The sequence below is a fragment of the Pinus tabuliformis genome, chromosome 7 (genome assembly GCF_031772625.1).
Source record: "Pinus tabuliformis cultivar Carrire ecotype Pingquan chromosome 7, CPIR1, whole genome shotgun sequence".
Taxonomy (NCBI): Eukaryota; Viridiplantae; Streptophyta; class Pinopsida; order Pinales; family Pinaceae; genus Pinus; species Pinus tabuliformis.
In genome coordinates, this window is record NC_142293.1 from 1,577,601,007 (window position 1) to 1,577,610,298 (window position 9,292).

Genomic DNA, 9,292 nt, shown 5'->3' on the forward strand with positions numbered 1-9,292 from the left:
AAGGAAGCACATTCAAGTTTGCTGTCATTGACTGTCCAGCTATGCTAAAAGGACAGTTATTTATTTTGGCCAAAACTCTTCTTTTAGCTCCTGTGGCTAGCTGTACCAGCCATGGGTTTTTGAATTTTTCGGAAGATAGTTTACAATGTTCAACTACTTTTGGACTAATATAACTTAAGGTAGCCCCTGGGTCAATAAGAACAGTTATGGAGAGATTGGAAATTTTACCTTCAAATTCTACCATGCTTGGCTGGTATTCCGCTTGACGGTCCTCCAGTGCCGCGTTAATTCTTGGCATGCTGCGCGCCACTTCTCCAACGGTCGATGCTTCTTGGATCTGAGATATCTGATCCCCTCCCTTACGCTGAGGGCAATTCTTTACATAGTGGGGGCCTCCACAACCCCAGCATTGGACTGGAGGTCTGGCCCCTCCTTCAAGGTCTGATCTGGCAGGTGGTTCACCAATTCTGCTCTCACTGGGTTTAGTCCGAAAGGTACTCTTGGCTATATTTCTGCCCATCTGTCCTTTACCAGCAATCTTGCTGCTATTACCACGACTTCCCTTGCTGTTACCAGCAATTCTGTTGCTTTTTCTATCATTCCACCTTTTATTTGAAGTGTCTCCTTTCTGCTTGTTTTGCTGATAACAGATTCTTGCCTTACGAATCGCCTCGTCCATTGTCCTGGGATTATCGAACTCAATATGTTCTCTTATATATGCTGGTAAACTGGAATTCTCCTTGTAACTCCATTCTCTGTCTCTTTGGCATCTGCTGTTCCACTACATTGTCGGAATGATCTTCCTTTTCCTCTGAGAATTCAGGTGCGTAATTCCGCTCTTCAGTTGCCCTTTGCTGTTCTGCACTAGGATTGGCTAAGGGTGGGTTTTGTCTTTCTGATAGGCTCTTTAATATTCTCTCTTGTTCCACTGTCAGTCGCGCGTTGTCTTCTCGCAGACGCGCCATTTCATCTTTCAATTCTTGAACAGTTTGCAGTATTGCTAAATTGGTACTGCGCGTCTCTGCACCTAGCTGTATCCACAGTTCTGGATTTTCCCGAGGAACGCCATCTGCTCCCTGCATTCCCTCCATCTTCACTAGTGACTGTTATTGTCTTGCTGTCTCTGTTTTAGTTCCTAATTAATAGACAGAAACCAATTAGCTGAATTTAATTCTTTCTCATACATATATTATAAAATAAATCTCATGCAGCTGGAAGTACTGCTCCAGAGGCCACAGATTTGAAACTTGGCTCTGATACCACATTGTCACGATCTCCATGAGAAATATACCAAATAATAAAAAAAAAAAAATTAATTATAAATCTAAACCCTTCATATACGCATGTACTATTCAACCCTTAATTACCGACATGTAACATGGTTACTATACATATGTTTCCCTTGTTAATGCATAGACTCCCTCTGATTATATACGAGGCATTATGTTTATCGTTGTATGGACTGTCATGTCCATTGGTTTACCATTCATCCACCCGAACGCCAGGTGTGAGGGGACTTTAATATCTCATCTACCCTAGCCAGGTGGCTGGCATCGTACATGACCCATGTGAACCTTTGGAGGGAACGCTGTTGTTTGCGCGCCAACTCCCATCTGACGAACGGTGAGGATGTTTTGAGCTGATCTAAGGGCTCATAATGAATCCAGGGTTTAGTGGGTTTATAAAAGTCTCAAGCCGCAAGACTTGGGTTCATTTGCACCTGTTCAAATGGTGGTGCTCACTTCTGCTCCGCGGATCCCTATCTGCTCTTGGTGCCGGCTCTATCCAGTCAACTCAGGTATTACCCGCCGAGTCTCAGCTACAACACATAGATTATTCTCTTGTTCAGTATCATTATCAAAGGGTCTATCGCTCTGGTTATATTAGTCTAACTTCGAGTTCTGGTTTGTGCAGGCACTGGTTCCTTGGTCTCCATACTGCTCCAGGTAACTCGGGCATCCAGAACATTCCAGGTATTTCTCCTACATGGGTTTACAGAATCACTGTGTATTTGAAATCTTAAGGATTTACTTGCAGGTCACGCTTGATTCGATCCTTCGACCTGGGGTTTCCTCCTGACAACCCCCACCTGTTGTCTCAGGTTCACCCTCTTCGGCCAAACCGGATTAGGATATGCGGTAGGCCTTCTCGTGCCGGAACCGTGTCTAATCTGGTTATGCAAGGTTGATATATGTATTTGGTTTTCCGTTCAGATTGTAAATCTTACTTGGAGAGCTCACGGCAACCCTTGCCGGAACTTGATTTAAGTCAAAGACTGTTATTTAACTCCTCTATTGTTATGGTGTTCGCAATGAATTTGTCAGATGTAATGTATGCTTGTCGAGACCAGGGTTTACCCTCGTCTTACGAATAGACTGTTGCCATACCCTGCGGGGTTCTCATTTTTCATAATATTGGTATATATATAAATGAGTTGTTTCTTTTGAACGCACTAAACGTGTTTTCCATTTGTCTTGATTATATCGACTACTGGTTTGTCTGTGTTTATATGAACTCACTCTTCACATTTGTTATGGGGTTTCATTCATTAAGTTACGGCCGTTTCTTTTTAGTAAAGTCGGCATAACCCTTCAAGGGTTTGATAATATTCACAAGGGTTTGTTTTATTGAAACCCTCTATTCACACAACCTCTCGTGCCTGAGATGGAAGTTAAGTGACCGATGTCACAGTATTCTGTGCATACAGAGTGTCTCACAGGTTAATAATATGTTTTCGTTACAATCGTCAATGTTATAATCATCTTTCAATGGGTTGCATGTATTGTGGAATGAGACCCTAAGTACTGGGTTCGATGAGTTGTATCTAAGAACGGCTTTCCATATTGAATGTGACACATAATGTCCTCTGCATTTCGTGACTTTCCAGTTATTCAACATATATGCTATTTCCATTTCTACAGTTATATGTTTTAATGGTTGTTCCACCATCGAACCGTTCATGCATTATCGCTGTGCGTTTACTGTTATGATTCTGAAGAACTTTATGAAATTTGCATACGAATCCATGTAATCATGTATCGATTCATACAGTCAGTTATGTCTTGGTTTTCACAGCTAATATATTTCGATTCTCTATGGTTTATGCATTGTTTCTACAACATTCTTATATCGACTCTATCTGTAGCTTGTATAATAATCTTACAGCTTCCAGATATCGACTCTGTCTGTACCTATGTATTGTCCTCACAGCTATCATATATTGGCTGTCTGTAGTTTATGCATTGTTCTACAGCTGTCACAGATTGACTCTGTCTGTAGCTTATCCGTTAAGCACCATTCCAGTACTTATAACATGTATCAGTTTTCCTATATTTACCTGTAATGTTTACAGTGGACAGTCTCTGTTTCCTTGCTTAATAACTAGCACTAGCATATTCATAGCACTGATTATTGACAGTAACCTTACTTTTACTTTTATAAGCAACAGAGAACTGGTTTCCATTTCCTTCTAATTTTCTAATACATAGATTAAGGAAAAGACTAAATCTGGTGATTAATTCGTACCTGGTTCGCCAGCTACAGAAGTTAATGCTCCAGATGTTCACCTGTAGTCATATGATTGCTCTTATCCACCCAGCCATGAGATCCATTAATTCACTGGATTCTCCCCCCGAGCTGTCCTGCAGGCCTGCAACCCTCAGCAAGACTCCAGCACCTCAGTGCCTAGGTTATCTGGTCCTCACCAGACGTAACCCTTTTCCTTTGTTTTCCTTTCACTCAGAATTTTTCCTCTCCATCTCTGTCCCAACAAAACAGGGATACTTTCCCTCCCAGGACTTTTCCTGGCTGAGGGTTAGTTTTCCTTTTCAGTTTTCATAACTGTTTCTTTATCCAACTCCTCCCTTAGGAGACTGCCAGCATTTATCAAAATATCTTCCATTTATAAATAACCAAAAATAATATCTTTTAACAATATTAGTTAGTAGTTCACACTAATTTCTACCATGGTAACTTTTATCATTACAAGATTTTACGGGGTCATTACATATATATATATATATATATATATATTATATTTTATATTTAAAAAATTAATATAAATATAAATACAAATATTCTCAAATATCATAAAATAATAACAAACTTGTAATATTTAATTTTCTAATTAAATTTAAAATTAATGTTAATTAAATATTCATTTTATTATTCTTCCATACTGGATCAAATCTCTTGACCACCACCTCCCTAACTAAAATTTTTTATTTCATATTTATTACAATCTAATTTTGACATTTCCTCCTCGTTATTGTTTGAAATGCTATTTTAAATTCATAAATATATTATTATAGTAGAAAATTGAAATTCTACAAAATAAACAGCTTAGGTTCAAGTTTTTTAAAATTTTTGATGGATTTTCCTTAAAAGAGAAGAAAAGCTTTGAGAAAAAGTTATTTTATCTATTAGTTTGACGAGGTGATAACAAAAATAGTAATTAAAATATTTTATTCAATCAATTTTTTAAAATTAAATATCAAAAAACAATACCCATAGCAAAAATGCATTGATTGATAATTATATAAATTAGATGTGAATATGTGTAAGATTTTTTGAGTAAATCTTTCATTTCATTCATAATGTTTATATAGTATACTAGTATATTTTATGGTTAATTACGTGTCTATATATAATTATAATTTGTAGATGGTGCAAAAACGTGGACTTCACAATCTATAGCTAATACCGTGGCCGACCAACTGTTTGTTTTTTCTTTCTATTGCAACAACCCTAGATGAGCCGAAGTGAATAGTCATATCATTGGTCGGTGGCAAACCATAATTGTAAACCATGCTTTGAGTTGATTTGATTCTATTTATCAATTAGCATACATATATACTCCATATCTTGTTACATATTCTTCATGCTAGGGTGGGATTTACTACAAAGACTAAATCTCCTAAATTTATTATCCACACTAATTAGTTATGTATGTTATGTTTAGGAAATATCAAATTGCTTGAGAATAACCTAAGGTACAAAACATATCTACTCAGAGTAAGTGGAGTAAGTGGGGTATATTTATTTAGATGGTCGATTTCTTGGCAATCGGACTGGCACGATTAAATTTTTGATTAAGCCCGTGTGATTGCAGAATATTCAGGGAATCAAGATAAGCTCAGGGAGTAAGTGTGGAAGGGGTTACCATCAATCTCTGTACAAGCTATTGGCTATCCTCTCCACCAATGATTTAATTTAATTATTATTCTTTTTTTCACAATTATTTCCAGAAAATAGATATTTGAATTAGGAAGTTCTGATATATCTAGCTGAAATACTTCTTAGATTCCAAATAACTACATCTTAGATTCTAAATAATTATTTTTTAAATTTCATTATTTTTCGGAAATAGCACCACAATTTATAGTAATCATAATTCTATTTCATGCTTTTAATTTTAATTAATTTTTTATTTTATTTATTTTATATTATAAAAAAAATAAAAAATATATATATATATATATATATATATATTAATATTTTATATTTTTAAAATTAATATAAATATCAATACAAATATTCTCAAGTATCCCAAAATAATAGCAAACTCATTATATTTCATTTTCTAATTAAATTTAAAATTTATATTAATTAAATATTCATTTACCACCTCCTCCTCACTCACTAAAAGCTTTTATTTCATATTTATTATAATCTAACTTTGTCATTTTATAACATAACAAAACACAAACGGGATAAAATAATAGTAATTCAAATATTTCCATTTAAAGTTTTATTTAAATGTAAATTAAAAAATTAATAGCTATAAATGTGTTTATTTCATTTTTTTTCCATATTCAATTTGCTTAACAATTTCTTGGAATTATTAATTATTATAATTTAACCGTTTTCTTTAATTACATAATAAAGATATGTTTATTTAATATTTTCCACCAAGAAAAAATAATACATAGATGTAATGACATTTTTCATTATAATTTAACTATACAATCTCAATAAAGATTACTTATAATTGTTGTATTCTAAACAAAATGTTTTTTTCTCCTAAAATCATGAAAATTGTGGCAATATTTCGATAAATTCTGGTATTGATTTTAGTAAATCTAGGTTACAATTGTTAAATTTCAACCTTGATGCGAGATTTTTTATGGTACTAAATTCATTTCCACTTTCAAAAACATGATTTTTATGCAGGATTTGTTGAATTTCCTTTTACCCTAATTCTGACCAAAATTTACCTTCAGAACAATGGCCCGTCATGATTTCTTGTTATTTCAAATGATTTTTTAAATTCATAAATACTTGCCTCGTACACTTGTACCTTATGATTTGTTGTTATTTGACATGATTTTTTAAATTGGTAAATACATTATTATCTTCGAAAACTAAAATTTTACAACATAAACTATTTACTCTACTCTTGGTTATGTCGTATAGTTAATCATCGTATAACCAATAACCCAGAGGTTGCGGGAGTGCCTCCTTGGAAAGGTTGTTAGAAAGATGATTCTTTTCTATAGAATATTTATTTTGGAACAAAATTTCTAGAAACTTTAATGTAACTATGGATAACTATTTGTTGAATGGTATAGATTTAATTTCCATTAAATATTCTAATTTCTTTCTAATAGTGTACATAAATGATAGTTTGAGATTTATCTACAAATTAGTTGTATATATTTTTTTTCTTTTTATTTAAATCAATTGATTTTAAAAAATTGTGATATCAATAAGTATCATGTGAAGTGAGTTATGGTTTTTTTCATATGATATTGATAAGCAATTGTAGTGGCCCATGGTATTGTAATAAAGCTTATTTACAAATTACTAATTGGAGATATTTATCTAGTTTAGCAATATTGTAATTTGAATGACATGGCATTTATTTTGACTTTTAGACTTTTTAGATTTTCTCCTCATGGTGAAATCTCAATTTGTGTTATTTGAATTGGTTTTTTGAATATACATATGGATTCAACAGTGTGAAAAATGTAGATTATCCTCTAGATTCACAAGGTCATGCAATTTACTAAAGCACACGACAAGAATCTACTTCTACTTTCATGGAAGGGAAGCCAATAGATCAATGAAACCAATAAGAACAAGAAGAAGATAAATCAATGACACATAACACAAAATGTATATTGGTAGAGCTACTCCTCAAAACCCCGCTATCTATATTTCATATATAAGAAATATGAGTGAAGCTACAAAGCTTGTTCTCACTAGAACAATTCAACACAAGTATGCTCAACTCTCTTTAGCTCAAAAACAAGCTCTTAGCCAACACTTAACCAATTCTGGAGCTCTCCAAGCTATTTCCTTGCGAAATTCCTATGGTTGAGTAACCCATATTAATGGGAATCTAATGCATCCAAAACTACCTAATCCAAAGTAGGTCCAATTCCTTATTGCATGCATGATCTATACAACTCAGTAAATCATACAACTAATAGTACAATTTTCGTGCACTCTAGTGTCAACTTGGTCTTTCTCTTAACTCACATGCATGAATTTTTCATGAGGAAATCTTTAGTTAACTAGAGTAGAACTAGTGAATGCATTAGTGCCCGAACTCACCGTGAGTCCTCTATTAGTTCCAAAAACAATTTAGAATTAATTTAACTAAACTTAACTCAGTAAATTGAGTGATCTAATTTCCAACTCAATTTAAACTCATATTGGACCCTTAAAACTTAGGGAGAAGATATACATGACTACATAAAGACTTCCCACTCTAAATTCCTAAGCTAATTAAGTTAATTAAACTTAATTAACTATTTAAAAGTTGCTATGAGAATATAATCCGATTTTATTTCTAACTTTAATTCAAGGAAAAATTAAATTGAAATTTCTTGTTTCCATTTCTCAACACTCTCAACAAGAAATCGATTATTAGCTACCCCGATTGTGTCTCTATGAAACATCAATTTACATCTTGACAACACCTTTGTCAAAATGTCAACATCTTGGTCCTCTGTGGGAATGTACTCTAACGACATAATCTGCTTCAATACACAATCTCTCAGATGATGATATTAGGTATGAATATGCTTGGAATCATCATGAAAAACTTGATTTTCAAAGAGTTTGATACAACTCTGATTACAAGATTAAGTCATAGTTGGATCCATCTGCTGATCAAATAGAAAAACCATGATCTTACTCATCCAGATGGACTCACATGCTTCTTGACTCGTAGTCATGTACTCTACCTCTACCGGACTGAGTGTAATCGATCTCTATTTCATGTTGGACCAAGAAACTACAACTGACCCAACAATGAAGATCCCTCCTGGTGTTCTCTTTATGTAGGATGGACTTCCTTCCCCATATGCATCGATGAAGCCTTAAATCTTCACTCCCTCTGTCCGCCTCTACCATAATCCATACTAAGAAGTGCCCCTATGGTATCTCAACATATTCTTTGCCACCTTCCAATACGTCTTGGTAGGCCTAACCATTGCTTGACTAAGTTGGTTTAATGCATAGCACATATCTTGTCATGTGTTCACCAAGCACATGAGTCAACCGACAAGCTTCACGCCACTAATTCCCGTGACGTAGCATTCCCCTTCCTCTAGTTACCTACTAGAGGAGTCTCCATGGGTTTGCTGCTCTTCATGTAGAATTTCCTGAGTATCTCGTTGGCCTACTTGCCCAGAGACACAAACAACTCCCCATCTCCTTGCCATACCTCCATGTCAAGAAACTAATGTGTGAGACCCAAGTCCTTCATCTCAAGCTCTCTTGCAAGGTCCTCCTTGAAAGATTTGGTGAGTTGATCATCACCTCTTAGTATGATATCATCAACATAAAGTACAATGATCAACAAATTCTCTTCCACCACTATGTGGTACAGGTTTGCTTATGCTTCACTCTTAATCAAGCCCAACCTAATGATGTAGCTATCTATCCTAGTGTACCAAGCATGGTGTGTCCGCTTCAGCCCATACAAAAATCTCTTGAGCTAACACACATGCGGCACACGGTCAAAGGTCTCAAATCCTTCAATCTACTCTCTGTACATCTCTTCCTCAATCATGCAATTAAGGAAGGTTTTATTCACATCCATCTGATTTATCTTCCTACCCATTTGTGCTGATAATCCCAATATATATCTGATTGATGAGTACCTTGCAACAAGAACAAATGTCTCATCATAGTCCATCCCTTGTACCTCTGAAAAGCCATGAGCCATAAATCTAGCCTTATAAAGCCAATGGAATCTCACCACTAACTTGTCCTCGAGTCTCGAGACCACATCCCAAACATTTTTACAAACTATGGAGTCATACTCCTTTAGAGTGGCATC

General features: G+C 34.8%; 1 long non-coding RNA gene across 1 annotated transcript; it reads left to right on the plus strand.

Annotated features, from left to right (window-relative positions):
• Positions 1-1,911: 1,911 nt before the first annotated feature.
• LOC149254096 (uncharacterized) lies at positions 1,912-2,412 on the plus strand. The gene is made up of 2 exons (XR_016266256.1): positions 1,912-1,973; positions 2,102-2,412. It is a non-coding gene; the product is annotated as an uncharacterized LOC149254096 (long non-coding RNA).
• Positions 2,413-9,292: the final 6,880 nt, after the last annotated feature.